This window comes from Tamandua tetradactyla, chromosome 2, assembly GCF_023851605.1.
Source record: "Tamandua tetradactyla isolate mTamTet1 chromosome 2, mTamTet1.pri, whole genome shotgun sequence".
In the NCBI taxonomy this organism is placed as follows: Eukaryota; Metazoa; Chordata; class Mammalia; order Pilosa; family Myrmecophagidae; genus Tamandua; species Tamandua tetradactyla.
The window spans coordinates 72,612,185-72,636,701 of record NC_135328.1 but is presented as its reverse complement, the minus strand read 5'-3'; the positions used below and the strand labels follow the sequence as shown (position 1 = coordinate 72,636,701).

The following is a 24,517-nucleotide window of genomic DNA, read 5'->3' as shown; positions in this document are numbered from 1 at the left end:
CCATGATATTTCTTTTAGTCTCCAGTATCTTGGAGCAGCTAGAAAAAAAAAACCCTGAAATTGTGAAGCTGTAACCTATACCAAACTTTGAAATCTGTTCTATAACTCTTGTTAAAATGTACTTTGACATTTATTTTTTTTTTTTGGATATATGCTATATTTCACAATTAAAAAAAGTTTAAAAATATATGAAGAATATTAGGCCATTTCCAGGAGTTGCAACCAAGTACTATAGCTCTACAGATAATTTAGCTAATTATCAATTAGTTGTGATTAGTTAAGATGGACTGGTCTGGATATTTATCTATTTATTATTTTGTTTGATACTGTGGAAAGAAATTTCGTCCTAGACTATCTTGTCCTGGTTCCAAAATATGATCCTAGGTAAATCTCTTGACCCCCATCTAAGTCTTATGTTCCTCAGTATAAGGTAGCTAATGCCTGTTTTCTCAGGGAAATAGTCACACACACACACACAAAAAAAAGGTACGAATTTGGTAATTACTCCCCTGTTCATGTTAATAAAGAATAGGAAACTGGTTGCATTTTCTAAGAACCAATATGTCACAATTAACCTGGGGTTTACAGTATTTCATTACTCAGAGAATTATGATGAAACTAGATGGTAGACAGCTGTTGATTTAGATCATATGTGTTTATTAACATCAAGCAGTGGTGAGTATAAAGATTCATGTTTGCACACAAAGTTACTCAACCTAGCTGAACATGTTACTTCATCTATAAAATGAGAAGGTAGAATATGACTATCCCTTTCAGTTTTTCAACTATTTGCTTCTAGTTAATTTTAAATCAAATATAAAAGAAACAATTGTTTGTTTCTCATTTCCCTCAACATGACCTACTCCTTTCTGACCTAATTTTACTTGGTATGGGGAAGATGGAATTGGGGGGAAGGGTAGAGAGAAACAAGGGAAAAGGTGAAATAAAATCTTTCCATGGGTTTTGATTGGTTAGAGTTTATTATGTGTTTAAGGGTAGAATCTCAAAAAGCAATTTTATGTATATATATATATTTTTTTTTGCGGGGGGAGGGGTATGGTCCAGGAATCAAAAAAGCAATTATATTTTTCAGAGGAAAATACAAATCCTCTAAAAATCTCTAGCTTTAAAAAAATTTACATTTTACTAGGCATGAAGTATATCATAAATAGTACATTTTATACAATGTAGGAAATAAAATTTAGGAAGATTATGTACATATATTTTGAATTTTATTTTGATAGTATAAAAGATTCCACCTGTAGATCAAAGTTTCTCAACATATGCTCCTCGGATTAGCAACATCATCATCACCTGGGAAATTGTTAGCACTACAAATTTTTGGTCCTCACCCCAGACTTACTGAATCAGAAACTCAGGTGAGCCCAGTAGTCTGTTTTAACAGGGCTTCCAGGGAATTCTGATGCTAACTTTTGAGAACCATTGCTGTTGTCTTGAGCCAGAGGTGTATGTCCTCTGTAATTTGACTTTGCTGTAACTCCCATCAAGAGGTGAGTCTCTATCCACGCCCTTGGAATTGGGGCTTGCTTTGTGAAGTGCTTTGACTAACAGAATGCAGCAATAGTGGCAGGGTGCTATTTCCAAACCCTGTCCTCAGGAGTATTGTATTCTTCTTTGTTCATGGTATCCTAGCAGCACCACAGAAACAGTCTATTGAGGGGGAGAAGAATTGTGACAAATACGGTATCTGACTGAGAGAGTTCAAATAGAGTCGAGAGGCTATTCTGGAGGACACTCTTATGCAAGCTTCAGTTAGACATTGCTACTATCATAATTTGCCAATCCCCAACCAAAACCATTCCTGCCAATCCCAAAGAATATCTAGGGCATTATATAAGAGTCTACAAGGGTTCCATGCACTAGAATAACTTTCAGAAATCTACAACTTCCAGATGGGCCCCTGGACCAGACAAATCCTGAAATGCAGAGGAGCCACCCTCTCCAGAACATCAGCTAGTTCCATCCCTCTATCCCATATTATCAAAAGCCCCTTCCAACATGAAAAAGCTAGAATAGGCATAGCCCAAATACCCCTAAAGGGTGGGAAAAAGATCAAAGGTGATAGTGGCGTTATACAGAGAAGGTAGGGTTTAACTAGTGAGAATGAGCGCTGAATCAGTACATGGACATTTCTTTTCGTCTCCAGTACCTCAGAGCAGCTAGAAATAAAAACCTAAAATTATGGAATTGAAAAATATACCAAACTCTGAAATCTGTTCTACAACTAATTGTTGCAATGTACTCAATGTACTTTGAGATCTATTGATCTATTACTTTTTGTAAAAGGAAAAAAAGAGAAAGAAGAGTATAATAGAGAAGACAGGATTTAACAAATGAGAAGACTGCTGAATCAGTATATTGATATTTCTTTTGGTCTCCAGTGTCTTGGATCACCTAGAGGAAAAAAATGAAAAACAGTGAAACTGTAATCTGTACCAAGCTTAAAAATCTGTTGTATAACAACTTGTTAAAATGTACTTGGAAATTTATTGCTTTTTTGTGTATATGTTATTTTTCACAATAAAAAAAAGTGAAAAAACAAAACAGTCCATTGAAACATGAGATCACATGGAGGAGCCCAGTAGTCCCAGCTGAGACTCTCTAGACCAGCCCAAACCAACCAGGTCCTAAATATGTGAGAGAGCTCAGTCAAGTGCAGGAGAGCTGCTGAGAGGACCTACAGCTGATGCGTGAATGATCCAAGTAAGACTAGAAGAACTGCTTAACCAACCCATGGCCTATGAGCAATAATAAATGCTTACTGTTTTAAGCCATTGAGTTTGGGACGGTTTGTAATACAACAGTATGTGAATTGATATACTCTACTCCAATGTATAGTATAGATATTCTTCCAGTCCCTCTTTAAGAATTTTTATAGCAATAATCATATTTTAATTAGGTTGAAGCATTGTGTTACTTGTGAGGGGATAACATTTGCTACTATGGAAAATTTTATGGAGATTATTTAAATAATTTATATACACCATTGCTGCTTCTTACAACAACCCAACTAAACGGAAATTATTAACCCTATTTTACCGAGCAGAAATTGGGAATGATGCAGGTTAAATAATTTACTCAATGTCACCAAGTAAGCAGTGGGGTTGCTATTGGAACCCATGTCCTTGTGGCTCCAAAGTCCTTATCTTTGCACTTTGCTGTACTGTAGGATCTAGAAGGACTATAAATAGTTTTCAGCTCAAACCTCTTATTTTCAGATGAAGGAAACAAAGAGCTGCAATGACTTGACTGAAGTCATTCACAGTAGTTTTCACTCTTAATTAATAGTGGCAAGCTATGTCTCTGATGGCAACAATGGGGCTCTGAAAACCAACCTCAGAGTTGTTTTGACCTGGGTCCAGGAATCATCATTTTAAGTGAGCATAAAATGTGAGTCCACTGCAGATAGGCCATGAAATATCAGAGAAGACCTGAGTCAAATTAGTGGTGGAGCCAGGATTCAAATCCTGATCTTCTGACTCCCAGGGGGGTCAGCTTTCAACTACACCAGTGATTTAAAACAAAAGGAGCAGAAGGATCCCCTGTGGGGTGAGGTGGACAGGTGGGGTCATAACAATATCACCCTCAGAGGTTTTTTCAAACCACTCCTTTATGGACTGACAAAAGCCCTCCAATCTCTCCCCAAATAGCTTCCTTGTGCTCATAAACCATGGTTACTAGTGGTTTATGTTATATTCCTTGGCCCCTGGGTGTATAGGCCATTAAAAACAGAAAAGGTTAAGAGCTGCACTGCATTATTTTTTTGAACTTTTTTATTGTTTCAATGAATTTATCTGTTTAAATTTATTCCCATCCAGTGAAACCTAATATATAGTGGCTTCAGTGAGAATAGGACTCAGAAGTATTACATTTTGATGGCAAGAGGTATGTACCAATAAGCTTGGGTCCTGTTCATGTAGCTTTATACTATACCCCCATGGGGGCATTTAACTCAACCCCACATTTAAATGTTACCTGTATCTGGGTAAGGGCAATGGATCTCTACTTTTGAAGTTTTTAGCTTAGCATTGATTCAGTCTAAAAGTATTCTACTTTGACCATATTTTCCAATAAGGTCTCATGACTTGTTCCCTGTGTTCTTTGCTAGTGGGTATTAAATCCCTGTACCTATAAGTGACTGGTATGTCCACACGCAGATCTTATTCCTCACTTGTTCTACAGATAGATACCTGCTGGTATGATAAAGGGAGAAGGGTTGGGGGCATGTGTGAAACCAGAAGGAAAGATAGAGGATGAAGACTGAGACAGTATAACTTAGGAATGCCTAGAGTGGACAATGATTGTGATTAAATGTACAAATATTAAAAAAAACACTTTTGCATGAGGGAAAACAAATGAATATCAGTATTGCAAGGTGTTGAAAATAGATGGTGTATGGGAAAAAATACCATCAATGATATCTGGATCTATAGTCAATAGTAACATTGTAATATGCTTCCACTGAATGTAACAAAGGCATTATGCCAAAACTAATTGTCAACAGGTGGGGGGCATGGGGAAGGAGTATGGATTCTTTGTGGAAGGATATATCTTCAGATAGTTTAAGGTGGTGAAGGCATGTCTATACAATTAGATTGGGTTGTATGATGTGTGAATAAAACTGTTTAAAAATGAACAGAGAAATACGTGCTAGAGAAAATGCAGAGAAAGAGATGTACCTATTCACTGTCAGTAGGGAAACTGAGAGGTGCAGCCTCTTGGAGGGCAGAGTGGTGGTTCCACAGGAGGCTAGGGGTGGGGTTGCCATATGATCCTGAAACCCTGTTGCTCATTATATACCTGGAGGAACTGAGTATGGGGGCATGAATGGACATTTGCTCACTGGTGTCTATGGCAGCAGTATTTGCAATCCACAGTTTTGGAGACAGCCTAAGGGTTCAACAACTGAGGGATAGACGGGGTAACTGTGGTGTATACGTACAACAGAGCACTGAGCAGCCACAAGAAGGAATGAAATTGTGAGGCATGCAACTAGATGAATGAACCTTAATAATTGTCTGTTGAATGAAATGTCAGAAACAAAAAGACAAATATCATCATGCCTCATTCATTTGGACTACCTATAACATAAAAGCTTGGTGAACTGAAATTGAGAGCATGAGTTATCAGGTTGGGACCTATTGTAAAAGGTTCTAGATTGCAAGCTCTTAAAGCAGGCACATATATTCTGGAGCTGCAACTGTTATTTTTAAATTCTGAGATACTAAGCTGTTTGAATATAACCTGGTCGTTCTCAGAAATTTCAGGTATTTATGTGACCTGAGACTCAGAATTTAGAGCTCTGAAGCTATGAAAGTCAGCAGTACTCCATACAGGAACTGTTTTAAATATTGAAAAAGGGATCTGACTTAGAGTTGAGATATGAATGAAGCTGATCTGGATAGGGCTAAGGTAAATCAGAATACAGGGTAAAGGATGATATCATCTATATTTTAAAACTTCAACTTCTGTGTGAGACCAAAGGGAGAGATGTTTATTTGGTGCAAAATTTATATTTTGGATAGTGCATTTCCTAATCTAACTTGTATGGTCAGTTTAGTTGAACACTAGAAGTGCATGGAATCTTGAATAGTGTGTGGGACTTTGTTGGTTTCTCCAGGTTAGTGTGATGCCCTGATATACCCCAGAGTAATTTGGGCAGTAAATAAAGAAGTATTTGCAAGGTCACCATGGGGCACTGGGGAGAAAGGAGGAAATATTCAACTTCCCCATTTGCAGAATTTCTGATATTCTCACAAGTAGTAGAGACAACTAAATCAATAGGTCAAACTCTCAGTCGTGGGGTTCGCCCTCTGAAACATTCCTGCAAAGGATAGGCTAAGCCTACTTAAAATAAGGCCCAAGAGTCACTGCTAGAGAATCTCTTTTGTTGATTAGATGTGGCCTCTCTCTCTAACCCAACCCAGAATGTGAACTCAGTGCCCTCCCCACTACATGGGACATGACTCCCAGGGTGTAAATCTCTTTGGCAATGTGGGACAGAAATCCCAGGATGAGCTGGGACCCAACATCGAGGAATTGAGAAAGACTTCTAGACCAAAAGAGGGAAAAGAGAAATGAGACAAAATAAAGATTTCAAACATTCGATAAGTTATTCTGGAGGTTATTCTTACACATTATATAGATATCCCTTTTAGTTCATGGTATATTGGAGTGGGTGGCGGGGAAGAATCTGAAACTGTTGAGCTGTGTTCCAATAACCTTGATTCTTGAAGATGATTTTATAACAATATAGCTTTTACAATGTGACTGTGTGATTGTGAAAACTTGTGTCTGATGCTCCTTTTATTTAGAGTCTAGGCAGGTGAATGAAAAACATGGATAAAAAATAAACAAATAATGCAGGGTTGGGGGATAAAGGCTAAAATAAATTGGGTAGATGGAAATACTAGTGGTCAATGAGAGGTAAAGGGTAAACTCGTATGGTATGTACGAGTTTTTCCTGTTTTCTTTTTATTTCTTTTTCTGGAGTGATGCAAATGTTCTAAAAAATGATCATGGTGATGAATACACAACCATGTGATGATATTGTGAGCCACTGATTGTATACCATGTATGGAATGTTTGTGTGTTAAGATTTATCAATAAAATATATATATAAAAAATACACACACAGAAGACTAGTAGAGGGAGGAAAGTGACCCACACATGGATTACTTGCCTAGTTCTGGAAAGATAGTGTAGTAAAGGTATCCAGAGGACAGACATAAAATCTTTGAAAATCTATGATTTCTATGGGCAAAGCTACCCAAAAGGATTACAAAGATGCTGCCAGGCAGCATGTTGCTCAAGACAGCTGCTTTATATTTTGCCTAAGGCCTGCCCTGGATTACTAAATGTCCAGAGGCATGCTCCAGGGAGGAAAGTTGTGCCACTTTTTTACATTTTTAAAAATTTATTTATTATTTTTATTTTTTAATGTATTTTTTTAATTGTGAGAAAACCCATATATATAAAAAAAAAAAAAACCCAATAAATTTCCAAGCATAGTTTAACAGTTACAAGAGATTTTAAAGCTTGGTAAGGTTATAGTTCCATGATTTTTCATTTTTTTCTTCTAGCTGCTCCAAGACACTGGAGACCAAAAGAAATATCAATATGTTGATTCAGCAGTCATATTCATTTGTTAAATCCTATCTTCTCTATTATACTCTTCCTTCTCTTTGTTTTTCTTTTTTGTGAAAAATACCATACATACAGAAAAGTAATGGAATTCAAAGCACAGCACAACAACTAGTTGTAGAACAGTATGGGTTACAATTCCACAATTTTAGGTTTTTATTTCTAGCTACTCTAAGGTACTGGAGACTAAAACAAATATCAGTATACTGATTCAAGACTCATGCTTATTTGTACAGCCAACCTTGTCTGCATAATTCCACTCTGTACACCAACTCCATCACCTTTGGTCTTTCTCTCATCCTTTAGGGGTATTTGGGCTATGGCCATTCTAACTTTTTCATGTTGTAAGGGGCTGTTAATAACTTTTTACATTTTACTTACTGCATTAGTTGTCTACTGCTGTGATAGCAAATTACCACAAACTGAATGGCTTAAAACAATGCAAATTTATTATCTCCCAGTTATGAGGGTCAGAAGTCTGAAAAGGATTTCACTAGGCTACAATCAAGGTGATGGCAGGACTGTGTTCCTTTTGGAGGATCTAGGAACAAGTGCATTTTATTGCTATATCCAGGTTGTAGAGACAACCCGAGTTCCTTGGCTCATGGCCCCATTCCTTCATCTTCAAGCCAGCATTGGTGGGCCTTTCTCACACTTTGACGCTCCTGCTTCTATCTTTCACTTTAAGGGCCCTTGTGAATACACTGGGCCCACTCAGATAATCCAGCATAATTTCCCCATCTCAAAGTCAACTGGTTAGCAACCTTAATTCCATTTGAAACTTCATATGATCTAAACACAAATTCTAGGGCTCAGGGATGGACATTTTAGGACAGCCGTCATTCTACCTATTACAGCTGCATAGTAAGGAAATGAATTTTCTTATTGTGAACAAGAATTCTATAGACATGCACTCTTTACGATTTAATACAAATAAAAATGTACCAGGTTCTTTGGCCTTAAGGGATTCATGTAATATATTGAAAATTCTAAGGAGATCAAGGAAGGAATTTCTGTACAGTACTCTATATTAACGTATCTTTTCAAAGTATATCTGGGACTATATTTCATATTTTGTAAGTATTGTTTTTCACCTGAAGCCTTCATACCTATGTGTATGAGGGAAACATTTGTAAAAACCAAATATCCCTCAAAAGAAATAGGGATCAACTTGACTGAAATAGGTACAGGTATTAGCAAGAGGAACTGAACAAAAAATGGTTTTGTGAAAGTAAAAACAGTGCATTTTTATTATAATGTAATAATTCTGACTCCCAAGCCCTCATCATTTCCTCTGGCTCCAACCCTGGATGTTGTCTATGCTGTTGATTTAGCAGCCAAGTCAGTAATTTAAGTGCTAGGATCTATGCTGCATGCTAAATTCTGTTTACAGAATCAAAGCATTTTCAAATGCCAGACCTTAACTGGAATTTGAAAATGAGATCTAGCTTAGTGCTGAGAAAACCTTAAGTCTGAGAAACAATTAAATCAAAACACTTTTTATTGACCTCAAAATCAGTTGGTTGAAACAATGAAATATCTTCCTGTTTTTGTCTTTTCTGTTCATATACTTTTAAAAAAATTATTCTATTGATTTTGTAAATATGACACTCATTATAATGTGTTCAAGTCTTGCAGAAATGTAAAATGAAAAAATCACCCCATATCCCTTTTTGTTTTTACCATTATCAGCATGTAATAATGTTATTTTTATAAATAAGTATTGCATTAGAAAGAAGTCAAAGGAAGCTTAAATGAATTGGAATGGATTGCTAAACTTCATGTAAATGTTTTATTCAGTACATAATATGTTATTTCTTAAAAGTTTCTTTTCAAGTTAAGAGAAAAGATTATGAAAAGAATTAAGATGATGAAATTATAGCTTTAAAACCTATATATTTCCATTTTATATGGCATCGATCATTTCCCTGTTTTGAATGATGAGTATATTAGCTTTACCTTCTCTTCTCCCAAATCTACCTCTCTCTCTCTCTCTCTCTCTCTCTCTCTCTCTCTCTCTCTGGGTTTGTTACAAAAATCTGTTTAGTGATTTAGCAATATATACATTCTGACTCAGCTAAGTATCCACAAAGACAACTTTTCCATGTTTTAAAAAATAGATTTGGCATAAAGATTCATATATTTATAAATAGGTAATAAGAAAAATTGTAAAATGTAAATGGCACCCTTGGGCTGGCTGAGGCCCTCCTCCAGTCCCAAATCCAGGCCCTGCAGGCTGTAGAGGGTCCCAGGCTAGAGGAGGCCCCGCTCTTGGCAGGCCTTTTGTCTCCTAGCTCTTGATTTTGACCTATTTCTGTTATTTGTTTACTGCCAAGGTTTATCCATTTACAGCCTATTCTGTAATTATTTGGATCGATTTTAAATTGATGCGATGTTTTCCCAAGACCTTTCATACATTTCCTCATTTCACTTGTCTAAGTAGCTGGATTTCATAACATGTAGTGTTAGTTTTTGTTTTTGCATGGGTGCTGTATTCTTGACAGTGATTTCTTGGTTGGAAATGCCTGCCTGCTCTATCCATGGCCTTTTTATGCCTCGCATACATATATATCATGTACACTTTGGATGTTTATAATATTGTTGGATTATTTTTTTTTTCCTTTAAAACTTAGATATTCTCCAGTGGCTTCTGTTACAGAGTGTTACTAGGAAATAATGAGTTCAGCATGGATATCTCTCTTTGATGGTGATTTGCTTTGCTTCTTAGAGTGCCTAATAATTCCTCATTGAGTATTGATAAATAAGGATTTATCTTGGTGCTGAGTGTTCTTATAACCTAATTACTGAGATTATAGTGTATTTCCATTCCCGATATTCAGATTAAATTTTTGTTTCATTTCAGAAAAAGTTTCTTCTTCATTAAAAAATTTATAATTTTTAGATACTTAGATACATTCCTCTAGGTTTTCTAAACTGCAGCACCATGTTGCATAGAATTTTTCATCTGTTTTTACTGTGCTTTTCTCAGGTGTTTCTTCACTTTCTTGCTTTGGAATTTTTTTATTTTTTATTTTATTTTTTTACAAAAGATAGGCTATGTTTATTTAGTCACAATCAGTTGCTGACTCAATGTGCCTCAAGATCACAAAGAAACCATTTCTCTTTCACTCCACTATGAGTTCTAGGGCTGGGACTCAGACTGCTGAGAATGCACCTGGGGGCCCATTCATAAGTGTACAAGTTTCTCATTAAGGGCAATCTGTGATTGTGTGAGAAGGTAGGTCACCCTCAGCAGGTCATTGATGCTGCTGTTGAACATGGTCTCAGTCATCAGGAATTATTCTGGGTACTTGGTTAACCAGACTCATGAAGAAGTGTCCCACAGTATTGTCAGCTGACATCTTTCCAGACAGTACATCCTCTGCATATTGCAGCACTGTGCTTAGGGCATCCTGGATGCCAGTGGATGCTCCTCCTACTTGCTGTAAACTACTTGAGAGTCCAGTCACCCACTCGGGGCTAAAACAGGTCTTCCTGATCAGGTCAACTCCAATGACCTCTGTGTCATAATATGCAAATCTCACTGTTAGAGATGTGAATTCCCTTGGTCCTCCCAGGAATGCCCATTAAAATGTTGACATAGGCCTTGATGCTCAGGCGGCCGCTCTGGAGGCGCGTGTCCACAGTGAGGTGAATGGGGTAGGGAACCTCCCGGCTATAGTACTCATGAATCAGCACCGAGTGCTCTGTGATGTCATGGCCTGTAGTGTACTAGCCCAGGATGAGCTCATTTGGAGAGATTTTCTTGTGCAATTCATACGTGTTCTTAGCAAATTCCATGACAACTGCCACCTCATCTTCAGATTCATTGTGTAACTCCTGAAAAGCATTTAGTGACTTCCACTGAGTGTCTACAGTTCCTAGCAGGGTTCCAATAACTCAGGCCATGCCCTCTTTGTCTCGCTGGTAGCAGCTATCCAAGATGGAGGCCAAAATAATGGTGCAGCCTGACCAAAGGGCCGCCAGGCAAAAGCCTTGGGAGGTCTGGTCCAGGCAATGGGCGGCAAGGGAGTCAGCACCAGGGCTTGTGTTGGGGCCGGGGTCTGCCCCGCGTGGGTGGTCTTAGATGCCCTGCGTGGGTGGTCTTAGATGCTGGAGCTAGAGTGAGAGCTGGAGCCCAAGCTGGGGCTGCGATTGGACCCAGGGTAGTAGCCAGTGCCGGAGCTAGAGTGGCGGGGAGGAAAATTCGTGGGTCTTGTTGAGAGAGGAGTCAGAATAGGCTTGCTTTATTATTAGTGCTCTAGTAGTATTGTTTTATTGCTCTGTTTCTTAGTTTGTAATTTCCCTTTTCTTTATTATGCTATTTTATTAGCCCAACTTTAATTTTTTTCTTATTCTTAAATGTATTCTCAACTGCAAAGCACTTGCATGGAAATTAATCCACTTTCTGGCATTGTTTTTTCTAAGCTTAGTTCAGTGTTGGTCTTTACACACTCTTTCCCCCACCCTGTAGTTTGTTTACAAAGTTGCGCTTTTCTTCACCTGCATGTGATTGGGGATAAGTCCAGACCTGTATGTATCTTCTTAAAATGAAAGGAACATTTTGACCACTTTGCCACCTCAACTAACATGAGCATGTTTTCCCCTCTAAGATTCAGGTTGAGGGCTGGGAATTTAGCGTTCTAGATTTTGTTGTTGTTGCCCTGAACCAAAGGGCAGAACAGGGAAGGGGAGCGCTCAAGACTGGGCTCTCAGCACGTCAGACATTCTTTCTGTTAAGGGTCTCCTAGCAGGGTTCACTGTGCCTGCGTGGTCAGTGCTCGTGAGGACAGAGGTCCAGTTCGCTCCACTGGGAAGTACACTTGGAGTTATTGTGGGCCTCAGAATTCTGAGTGTAGACCTCACCTCCTCCAAAGAGAATGTGCACACCATTGTTCACTTTATTTATTTCACCTGATTCTCCTTAGCAACCATTTCTACTGCTTCCTGGTCAGAAAAAGAAAAAGATAAAGATGCCTACCCCTGACAGTATCGTCCCTGTTGAAAGAGACCCTATTAGCACAATATACTGGTCTTTTATTAACTCTATGTCAGAGGAGATGGAGTGACTTCTCTGATGGATAATTTGGACACGGAAAGTCTGGGAATGCTCTGATCAGCTCTAAATGATTTCCTCATGTGAGCTGGATGCTGGCTGGGTGCATGTAGTCTCTCCTCCAGGGACAGGTGCTGACCCAGGTGAGATGGGTTTGCTCTGCCAAAATGTTGCCTCTCCCCATGGGGTAAATCTTTCTAATCTGGGATTTTAGGTGGTGGCTCATTTGCTCTTGCCCTGCACTATGCCATCAGTTTAACACCTCTTTTAGTTATAAATACAATATTTCTCTCTCCCATCTGCCTGTCTCTTGTTTTATTTCTCTCTCTTTTTTTTTTTCCTGCAGAACACAGGTAAACCAGAAAAACTCCTTCAAAGGCCCCAACTGTACAGTTATGTGAGAATTTGATGTTAGGAACCTCATCATACTGTCCTCCAGAATCTCCTGCTAATTTTTTTTGGCCATTTATTTTTATGGCCTTAGGCAGTGCCCCTTTCCTTGTCTATGTCATTTTTTGCCTGATCTTTACTTTTATTTTTTTATAGTCAATTCTATAATTTAATTCCACTTGGCCATCTTTATATATGTCGAAATTAAACTTTCTAATTAATTAAAAAAATTTTTTTGAGTAGGCAATACACAACATGAAATGCAAAAGATCGGAGTCCTACCTACTTCTATCTCTCATCCATACAGAGCCTTCTCCTAGAGGCAATCACCATTACCAATTTCTATTGTAAATCTCCAGACATGGTTTCTGTGTACACAGTACATATATCTATGAGTATGGATAAGCTTTAATTTTCTTTTTTAAAATAACACAGTGATTTAGATCAATAAAATAATTAAGTTTTTTAATTAATAAAATTTTTTTCAAAAACTACCTACAGAATTTTATACTTTTTCATTCTACTTAACATCACTTGAGGCAGTTTCTTTTATATACATATGCAACCGTTGCATTTTTTGAATTGTGCATATTTTATTTTATCAACATACATAATTATGTAATTCAGACTCAGGAGAGGTAATAAAAACAAACACTTGTTTCTCCCTCTTCTCCTTTAAATTTTATTCAAGGGGCATAATCATCCTTGCCCCTGAGTGGAAACTTGGGCAGATCCCCAAGTCTTTTCTGCTCACTTTCAGGAAATGATAACCCTATAGTCACCTTGTCACAAACACAGGCTGGATTCAGAATACAATGCACAGTCCCAGTAATTATTCAAAATTCACATCTTTATTTAACACATATTATTCTCTAGCCCAGCTTCCCTCAGGGCTTCTTTCTGAGTTTGCTGAGGAAAAGGAAACACGGTTGCTTTGATGTAATAGTACCTGTTCTTTATGGTGTTTCCCCCACCTCCTCGGAATTTGCTAGTTTCTGAGCACTCCAGGGTCAGAGCTGGGAGGATAAGGAAGGGTAAGAAATGTACTATTGGAAATGGTTCCTCTTGAGCTACCTTCCTTCATGTCCTCTGGAGCTAGCATATGTTTAAAGCAGATTCTCTCTCCCCCTGGGTGGGCGTTTCGGAGGCTTCCTGCTGGGTCTTACCAGGCGGAACCCACCTCATGTGGACTATACATTATTACCTACCACAAGCCCTTCCTAACCTGCCTCAATTTGCATTTCTCTTGCAGTCCACCCTACCCAGACTCTCAGTGAGGGACCCCTCGCATTCTGCCTATTGTCAGTAGTCCTCTTAGGCCTGACTGAAAGGGTTCCAGCCTCGTACTTTCTCTCCAGTCCATAGCCAGACAGTAGGGAAACACATCATTTTCCCTGACAAACTTGGGACCTGGGCTACACTTGATTTAGGAGAACTCTCTTGGCCTCACACCGAGTGGTTAGTTGACCCTTTTTCTTCACCTGGTGAACTCCTCAGATCCCAGACCGCAGGTACCCTGGTAGGGAACACATCTCAGACTCTCTCACTGGCCCTAATGGAAGCTCCTTCCTAGTGCCTTGCTTAACCACGTTGGAACTTGAGGCAAAAGGAAAAATGCACACCCCTAAATTCACTTATCAAAATATCCTTCATGTTTTGAACAAAGTGGAACAAAGCTAAAAGCTCAACAACAGTAATAATAAAGAGTATATATAAAAAAAACCCTAATCCTCCCATAGTCCTTATCCCCACACATTCTTTTCTTTTTATTTCTTTTCTGGAGTAATGGAAATGTTATAAATTTGATCATGGGGAAAATGCACAACTATGTGAGGATACCTTGAACCAGAGATTGTATACTTCGAATGGTTTCTACGTTGTGTGACTACATCTCAAAGAAAATCGCATTAACTAAAAAAAAAAAAGACTCTATATAAAGCCCCAGCATTGTCCAATTTGTTTGCATCCCTTTGTCAACCCACGTAAACCTATCTAGTAGGAAGGGCACAAGGACTGCACTGCCGCAGAACCACGTGCTTTTTTTTGGAACTAACTCTTCTAATGCACAAATAATGCAAAGTGAAAATATAAGCAACAACAGACTATTTAAAATTTTGATACTTTGTTCATCATGGTTTGTTTTCTTTTTTATGAGATGTTTTTTAAGATTAAAAAAATTTATTAGAGAAGTTGTGTGTTCACAGATCAATCATGCATAAAATATGGGATTCCCATATACCACCGCACAACCCACATCTTGCAGTTGATGTGGATAATATTTTACAATTGATGACAGCACATTTTTACAGTTTTAGTTAGTTGTATCACTAACTAAAGCCCATGGTTTAACTTAAGGCTTAATGTCTATGTTGTGTAATTCCATAGATTAAAAAAAAATGTATTCTTTTACTATATATTCAATCTAACATTTCTCCTTTTAATCATATTCAGATATATACGTCAGTGCTGTTAATTGTGTTCAAAATGTTGCATTACCATTACATTAATTTCTCATTCCCTATCTGTACCCTATCCCCTGGTAACCTATATTCTAGATTCTGACTCTATGAGTTTGCTTATTTTAATTGTATTAAATCAGTGAGATGAGATATTTGTCCTTTTGCATCTGGCTTATTTCACTCAATGTAATGTCTTCAAGATTCATCCACGTTACTACATGTATCAGAACTTCATTCTTTTTTATGCTGGGTGATATTCCATTGCATGTATGTACCACATTTTATTTAACCATTCATTGGTGGATGGACACTTGGGTTGCTTGGATCTTTTGGCAATTGTGAATAATCCCTCTATGAACATCAGTGATTGATTTGTAGATTCCATTATGGTCATAGACTATATAATGTTTGATTTAAATATTTTTGAATTTATTGAGACTTGTTTTGTGACCCAACATATGGTCTATCCTGGAGAATGATCCATGTGCATACAAGAAATGTATGTTCTGTTTTCATTGGGTGCAGTGTTCTATTTATTTCTGTTAGTTCTAATTGGTTTAGTGTATCATTCAAGTCCTGTACATCCTTATTGATCTTATGACTAGATGTTCTATCCATTATTTAAAGTGGTGTGTTAATAATATAGAACCGTCAATTTCTCCCTCCAAATCTGTCAGTATTTGCTTCATTTATTTTAGGGCTCTGATGTCAGATTCATATATATTTATAATTGCTACATCTTCCTGTTGAATTGTCCCATTTATCAGTATATAATTACCATCTCTGTCCCTCATAACTCTTTTTGACTTAACATCTATTTTATCTAATATTAGTATAACCACCCCAGTGCTCTTTTGGTTACTACTTGCATGGTATGTATTTTTCCAACCTTTTACCCTCAACGTAATTATAGCTTTGGATTTAAGTTGAGCCTCTTGCAGACAGCATAGAGTTAAGTCATGCTTTTTATGCATTCTGCCAATCTCTGCCTTTTGACTGAAGTGTTTAATCCATTTACATTTGAAGTCACTAGCGATAATACAGGACTTTCTTCTGTCATTTTGCTACTTAGCCTTTGTAAGTCTTACATGTTTTTTGTCCCTCACTTCTGCTAAAGTCTAATTTTATATTTATTTGCTTTTTTACTTCCAAGGAGATAGACATATCTCTGTGAGGTGTTTGAAGGCATCGGGGTTTGTCCCAGACTCTCTGCCTCTGTAATTTTTTACTCTCTGTTTATTGTCCCATGCTGCTTTTGCTGGTAGGGAAAATTCTGGGAGAAGGGTCACCCCAGAGAGGACTTCCCCAAGTTGGTCTTTCCTAACCAGTACAGGGTCAGGAACCCAGGAAGGGAGAACAGACTGACTCCAAGCCCTAAGGAGGGGATCAAGAACATCACTAAAATGTTCTCTAATGGCTCCCCACAGCTGGACTTTCCTGGCCTGCCCAACAAATGCCGTCCTTTAGCTAACTGTCCCTGCAGCCCTGAGGAAGCCTGTGTCTTTAAATCTCCACTGCCCCCCCCCAACTCCCCCCACTTGGTTGCTTAAATGAGCTATCCAGGCTTGATTTAGATTGTGCATTTCAGAAAATTTACATTTTGAACAAAATAAATCTCTTTGCCTTTGGTCTCATAGAGTAGGTGATGCTCCAAATACAGACAATATCATCCTTTGCCCTGTTTTCTGATTTACCTTAGTCCCAACCAGCTCAGCTTTGTTCTTATCTCTAATCGAAGCCTGATCTCTTTTCCAGTTTCTTTAACAGTTGTTGTATGTGGCAATGCTGACTCTCAGAGCTGCAGAACTCCAACTCTGAGTCTTAAGGTGTCACACAGGTACCCAAAGGTCCAGGCAAATATCAGGTTATAACCTTTAGTACAGCATCTCAAAATCTAGAAATACATTTACAACTCTGGATTAAATGTGAGGACTATAAGCGCTTACAATCTAGGCCCCAATTTTCTTGTAAGTATTTTATAAAAGGACATACAACATTTGTTTTTTTGTTTCTGGCTTATTTTGCACAACATAATGTCCCCAAGGTTGATTCACTTCATTGCATGCCTGAAGACTTCATTGCTTTCTGTAGCCGCACAATATTCCATCATATGTATACACCTCAGTTGGCCTTTCTGCTTCTCATTGTACTCTTCAGCCACCTCCAGCCATTGGACATTATGGATAATGTTCAAAATAAACAATCCATGTCTTTCAGCAGCTTCACTTATTCTGATCTAGTTTTATAACCTTGATCAAGCGGAGACATCCATGAGTCTTAGAACCAGTTCTGTCTATATATTTAAGTGGTCTGGTTTAGCACTTTGACTTAGAAATAAGCTGCTGGGTTCATATTCTGCCCTTGTCATTTACTAGTGAAATTATTTAATCTCTCTGAACTTCAGTTTCCTTATAGAATGGGAGAAGAGACACAGGCAGACATAATTAGAGAAGACCACGTGACAATGGAGGCAGAGATTGAATTGCTACAGCAGCAAGCCAAGGATTGCCAAGGATTACCAGCAGACCACCAGATATTAAGAAAAGGCAAGAAATAATTTGAAATGCTTATTTTGTGACATATAGGATAATACAATGCAGTAAATAATCAAGCTTACTGATTTGCCAGCCTTATTAATTATAATGAAATGATAATCAATGGCCCTTAAATGTATAAAATCATTCTACTTTCTCCTATGGTAAAAGAAATGCAAATTTAAATGGCAATAAGATGCAATTTATGATTAGTAAAGCTGACAAATCAGTATGCCATTGGTTTTCATTTCCAGCATAGTGTCTGCACATCTTTTGCCCAGATTGGGATTCTTTTTTAAAAAAATCAATGTTAGAAATTCTTCATATATTAAAGAATTAATGATTATAATATTGGTGGCAAATTTTTTTCCTGAGTTTGCATATCTTTGACTTTTTTGTGCCATTCAAAAATTTGAGTTTATATACTTAATTTACATGTATTTTATATATCTCTTCTTTAAAAATCATACTTTTGCATGCTTTCCCAATTGTATGAGTTTTTATGGTTGCATTTTTTCAAATTTTTAATCCATTGGGATTTACCTCAGTATATGAAGTATGGTGAGAGGGATGCAGCATTGTGTTTTCAGATAGCTGCCCAGTTATTTTTTCAACACTATTTCTTGAATAATACAATCTTTTTCTCCCTGATTTGAAATGTCCCTTTTACCATTTATTATATTCTCATATGTATTTGGTACTATTACTGTTTCACTGATATATGAGTAACTTTAGTTTTCAGATTTTTTGTCCATTCTTGATTGACTAAAATTCCGTATGAACTGTAGAATAGCTTATGGTGTTCTAAAAATATTCTGAACTATTTTTAATGTTAAAATTAAAAAATAAACTTAAAGATATTAAACTATTTACGAATTTAAATTTTACTATCCACAAACATGGTATGCCTTTCCACATATTTATGCCCTCTTTTGTGTCCATCAGTGACATTTTAATGTTTTCCTCATATAAAGTTAATACATTTCTGTTTAAGTTGATTTTTGTTGTACTGTTATTATTTTCTATTTTTACTTGGATATCTTCTTTCATTATATTTCCTAGGTTGTTGTTTGCATATATAAAAACTATTGGTATATTTATTAAGATTATACTTGGTCTTCTTATTGATGTTTGGAATAGTTTTTTAGTTGATTCTCTTGGGTTTTGTAGATAACAAATTTTAGTATTGACTAATAATGATAATTTACTTCCTCCTTTTCAATTTTTATAACTCTTACTATTTCTGATCTCTACTTGCACTGGCTAATGCCTCCACATTTCCCCTCCCAATATCATCATGATTTTCTCTCTCAATTTCTCAAGTCTCTGCTCAAATTTCATCTTGACACTGTCCCTGATCATTCCATATGAAATAACAATATGCCATTGTGTTGGTCAAGGTTCTCCAGAGAAACAAAATCAACAATACATGTGTGTGTGTGTAAATACTGTAATGGGTAAATATATGTATATACATATGAAAATATTAAGATATTTATTATAGATATTGTCTCATGATACTGTGGGGATTGGAAGATATGAATTCTGTAGGGAAGACTACAAGTTGGAAACCCTGATGAAGGTGAAATTGAATTCACTAGAAGCTGACTGGCTAAAGTAGTGGCTGCAATTCATCTTTCTGACTTCTGAAATCCTCAGTTTTGTCTGTAAGACCTCTGACTGATTGGTTTGGGAGGCTCCTCCTATTGCAGAGGGCAATCTGTTTTGTTGACTGTAGATGCAATCAGCCATAAATGCAATCAACTGACTATAGAAGCAATTCCATCTATGAAATATGCACACAGTAACAATCAAGCCAGAGCTTGCTTGATCAAACAATTGGACACCATAATCTAGTGTCCATATGCAATTAACCATCATACCCACCAATCACTCCAAGCTAGTTTATCCTATTCTTCCTACACTGTTTTATTTTTTGTCTATAGTATTTCCACCTATTTATTTGCTTATTTGTTTTTCCCTAATAGTGTAAACTCTATGGAGGCAGACTATTTATTTGTTTTGTACAAAGATTTGTCCCCATTGCCTAGCAGAGAACCTAGCACCAGCTGGCACTAAATAAATGTTTGTGGAATGAATGAATTAGTGTTAAATAATAGTTGTGCTAAAGAATGTTGTTTATTTACTCCTGATTTAAAAAGAATGCTTCCATTGTTTCCCCCATTAGTCCCAACATCGGGTAGTTGGTATTTAAATTTGATTTGAAATCCATTATGTTTAACTCAATAGACAGATTTTATTGATTTTGAGTTCACTGGTCCACTATTTTAAAATCCAGAGAATTTTTTGGCAGTTAGGCCCATCTGTCCATCTGTATATGGGTTAATATTAATATTTGAGCCTCAATGGTATGGCTGAAGTTTAATGTTTGGCTTTGTGTCTTGTCACTATCTCATTGCCTTGTTGGCTTGAATATTTTTCTTGATTCTTCTTAATTTTGCCCCACTTTGTATGTGACACCTATATAGAGAAGTTCACCATGTAAAAATGTAAAGCTCAAGGAGCTTTACACAAACATTATCCAAGTTCAGTAGAATAATGTCAGTATGCCAGAAGCATGGATTGTGTGCCTTCCCAATCACTATTGACTCAGTCCACTATCCTGATTTCTAGTACTGTGTATTTTATTTTCATGGGCTATCTTTTCCCCAGCCTTTCACTTTCAACCTGTATTTATCCTTGGGTCTAAGATGCATTTCCTGTAGGCAACATATAGATGGGTCCTGTTTTATTATCCATTCTGCCAGTCTATGTCTTTTGATTGGAGAGTTTAATCCGTTAACATTTAGTGTTATTACTGTATTGGCAGTATTTTCTTCTACCATTTTGCCTTTTGAATTTTATATGTCATATCTAATTTTTCTTCTTTTTACCTGTACTGATAGTCTTCATTTCTATGCTTTTCTCCACACCTCTCTCTCCTGTCTTTTCTTATCTGTGTCTGGTGCTCCCTTTAGTATTTCTTGCAGAGCCAGTCTCTTGGTCACAAATTCTCTCAGTGAATTTTTGTCTGTAGATGTTTTAATTTCCCCCTCATTTTTGAAGGACAATTTTGCTGGATATAAAATTCTTGGTTGGCAGTTTTTCTCTTTTAGTATCTTAAATATATCATCCCACTATCTTCTCGCCTCCATGGTTTCTGCTGAGAAATCTATGCACAGTCTTATTGGGCTTCCCTTGTATGTGATGGATTGTTTTTCTTTTGCTGCTTTCAAGATTCTCTCTTTCTCTTTGACACCTGACATTCTGATTAGTAAGTGCCTTGGAATATGTCTATTTGGATCTATTCTCTTTGGGGTATGCTGCACTTCTTGGATCTGTAATTTTAAGTCTTTCATAAGACTTGGGAAAATTTCAGTGATAATTTCCTCCATTAGTTTTTCTTCTCCTTTTCCCTTCTCTGCTCATTCTGGGACATCCACAACATGTATATTCGTGCAGTTCATGTTGTCATTCAATTCCCTGAGCCCCTGCTCATATTTTTCCATTCTTTTCCCTATATTTTCTTTTGCTTGTTGGATTTCAGATGTCCCATCCTCCAGTTCACTAATCCTATCTTCTGCCTCTTGAAATCTGACATAGGTTTCCATTGTTTTTTTCATCTCTTCTACTGTCTTTCATTCCCATAAGTTCTGTGAATTCTTTTTTGAGAATTTCGATATCTTCTTTTTGTTCATTCCTTGCCTTCTTTATATCCTCCCTCAATTCAATAATTTGATTTCTGATGAGGTTTTCCATGTCTGTTTGAACATTCTGAATTAATTGTTTCAGCTCCTGTATCTCATTTGAATTGTTGGTTTGTTCCTTTCACTGGGCCATATCTTCAATTTTCCTAGTATGATTCATTATTTTTTGCTGGCGTCTAGTCATTTAATTACCTTAATTAGTTTATTCTGGAGGTTGTTTTCACTTTTTTGTTCCTAGGAATTTTTTGCTGGATGGCTTTGTTGTCTATCTGTTCTTTGACATTCAGTTCAGCTTATTCGAGTCCTCTAGCTTAGGTTTTGTTTAATGGATCAGAATTTTTCAGTTCTTGTCTTTTTTTTTCTTTTCCTGCCTTTATGGTGCCTTCCCCCCACCCCTTAGGAGGGTCTACTTAGGTATTATAGACCCCAGTCAGATTTTCTCAGACCAAGCTGGTCTCCTTTCAGGAGGAAAGAGTCATCTGTGTTAGTTTTCCCTGAGGCTGAGACCCTGTAGATTAAAAGGCTTTACTATGAAGTCTCTGGACTCTCAGTTTTTCCTATCCTGCCCAGTATGTGGTGCTTTTCTGCCTGCAGGTCCTCACCAGCATAAGGTGATGTGGTATCTTTAACTTCAACAGACTCTCCCTGCTGGGGGCATGGTGGGGACAGAGGAAAGGTTGTAGTCTGGCTTTAATCACTTCCAGAACCTGGGGTCTGAATTCCCTGAGAGAGGGATTCCACCTGAGCTGGGCCCCACCCCCCTCCTGGGGTAAGGCACAGGCTTCAGAGAAGCTCTTACTTAGACAAGCCTGTTTCTGCCTATGCCTGGGGCAGTGGAGTCTGAGAAGCCTTGCAGCTGTATCCAAAGAGTAATCAATTCACAGAAACACAGCCACAAAAGAGAAAAAGAAAAATCCTTTTTGGAGAGGACCCCCATTCCTCGGGTTTGCCAATCAAGAGCTTAAGTTGGTACATTGCTCTGTGTATCTGTAGGTCCTATGTGTCCCCTCCTTTTCTGCAGGGCCCAGACCTTTTTCAAATAAAAAAAAACCCTGATTTTTTTTTTCTTTTTTCTTTTTCTGTCAGCCCTGCCCCCTGCTTTTACTTGAGGTTCAGCTGAGCTGGGGGCCTATTTTTAGTAGTCAGAATTGTTAATTAATTCCACAATTGGTGTTTGGTTGCACTCAGCCCCTGCTGCTCTAGTATTTTAACTGTAGTTTTATATTTATATATGTAAATATATCAAATACATAAAGCTTCATATAAGTAGAATAATAAAATATGTATTCTTTTGCTGTATGTTTTTTCAAATTTTTGAAATCTTTACCACATTCCTGCAAGTTGTTGCTTATAGATGTAGTTGTTTGCTCTTTTTATTGTTGTATGATATTCCATTGTGGGAATAAACTTTTTCCAGAATTCCCAATGTCCCCTCTTTCAACCCTAAATGGGAACAATTGCTATATGCTGGTTGCTTCTGTTTTCCTTTCCCATAGACAATTTTCTTGCTCATTTCCCACTGCTACATATAATTATTGCCTCTTATTTTTCTTTTATTCTTGACTTTCAAGGCCCCTATTTTTTTTTTTAGCTTTTTTGTCTTTATTCACCTGTCATTGTTCCATTGTTTTTTTTTTTTCATGCATTCTGTCATCCACATCTAGTACAGAATATTTTGACAAAGGGGAAAACAGCAATAGCAAACAAAAACACTACAAAAAATGAGCTGTCAATTTTTTTTTAATTTGTTGAAAACAGTGTTCACAGAAATAGAATAGGAGTGATGCTTCTTTTTTGTGTGAGTTTAGGTTTGAGAGACAAGGGTTAGTTCTTTTTAGCTTAATTCTTCAGAATTCTGAGTATGCCCACCAAACTATTTAATAGAATCGATTTTTATGTTCTTGGGAAATTAAGAAAAATTTAGAAAGCAAAAGTGTATTACTAAATAAATATAATTAGATATTTAAAGACATGATTCACATAAATTAAACTATTGCTTTAGGGAGGACATGATAGATTGAAACATATACCCCCTCAGAAAACATATTTGTAATCTTAGTCTGCATTCCTGGGCATGTGAACCTATTTTTAAATAGGACCTTTAGACCATGTCATTTTTTTTTTTTAATTTTTTTAGTACAGGCAGGCACCTGGAAATGATCCCAGGCTCCAGCATGGCAGACTAGAACTCTGCCTGCTGAGCCACCGTGGCCTGCTCTGGACAATGTCATGTTTAGCTAAGATGTGGCTCAGCTGAAACAGGTGGGCCTAGTCCTTATTACTGGAGTCTTTTACAAGCAAATGAGGCCACAGAGGGAAGCCAAAGACAGCAGATACTGGAAGAGCAGACAGGAAGAGAGAGAGATCCCCATGCAAGGTATCCCAAGGATTGCTGCAAACCAACACCAGAACGTCACAGTCCTTGGGAAGAAAGCATGACTTGCCAAAACCCTGATTTTCGTGTCCTAACTGGAAGCCAATAAATACTTGTCAAGCTGTCCCATGGTGTGATATTTGTCCTAGCAGCCTGGTGAGCTAAGATGGGGACATCTTACATTATTTTTTTTTCATTGAAAACAAAACTGAAAATAAATCCAAAATATTCTTTGAGAGGTATCAATTTCAGATATTGTCTAAAAATTTTGATAAGTTTTCAGCCTTAGTATTGCTATGCTTTCACAGCAGAAATAATTTGAAGTGCTACTCTAAATTAAACACTAACAAAATACTAACATGATATTATCTATAACATAACACACATCTTAATTATCCTGCTGATTCTGCCAAGAGCATTGCTCACTTTTGCTTTGAAAATGATAGTGCCGCTGTCTGACAAAAATTCGTTGGAACCATTTTCTGTAGAAAATGACTACTGTGGGATGTCTAATTTTATGTGCCCATTTGGCTAAGCCATAATGTCCAGGTTTTGGTCAAAAACTAGTTTACAGGAGGTGTGAAGATATTTTATAGATATATTAACATTTGTAGTAGTTGACTTTAAGTAAAAGGGATTGTCCTCAATAATGTGGAACAATGTGAGTGAGTGAGCCTCATCCAGCCAGCCAAAGGTGTAAGAGCAAAAAAACCTAAGGTTTTCCAAAGAAGATACTCTTCTTCAAGACTGCAGCTCAACTCTTGCCTGAATTTCTAGCCTGCCGTTCTGTCCCTTTTGGGTTTTGGACTTACCAGCTCCTACAGCCATATAAA

The 24,517-nt window shown here is 37.3% G+C and overlaps 1 long non-coding RNA gene and 1 pseudogene across 3 annotated transcripts in view; one reads left to right on the top strand and one right to left on the bottom strand.

Annotated features, from left to right (window-relative positions):
* The window catches only part of LOC143673472 (uncharacterized), a 399,281-nt gene that overhangs the window by 5,708 nt on the left and 369,056 nt on the right, over positions 1-24,517 (top strand). For all 3 annotated transcript variants that reach the window (XR_013170386.1, XR_013170385.1, XR_013170387.1), the window contains exon 3: positions 17,474-17,615. This is a non-coding gene — a long non-coding RNA (uncharacterized LOC143673472). The remainder of the gene's footprint in view (positions 1-17,473; positions 17,616-24,517) is intronic.
* Positions 10,352-13,795, bottom strand: LOC143674804 (eukaryotic translation initiation factor 3 subunit F pseudogene; annotated as a pseudogene).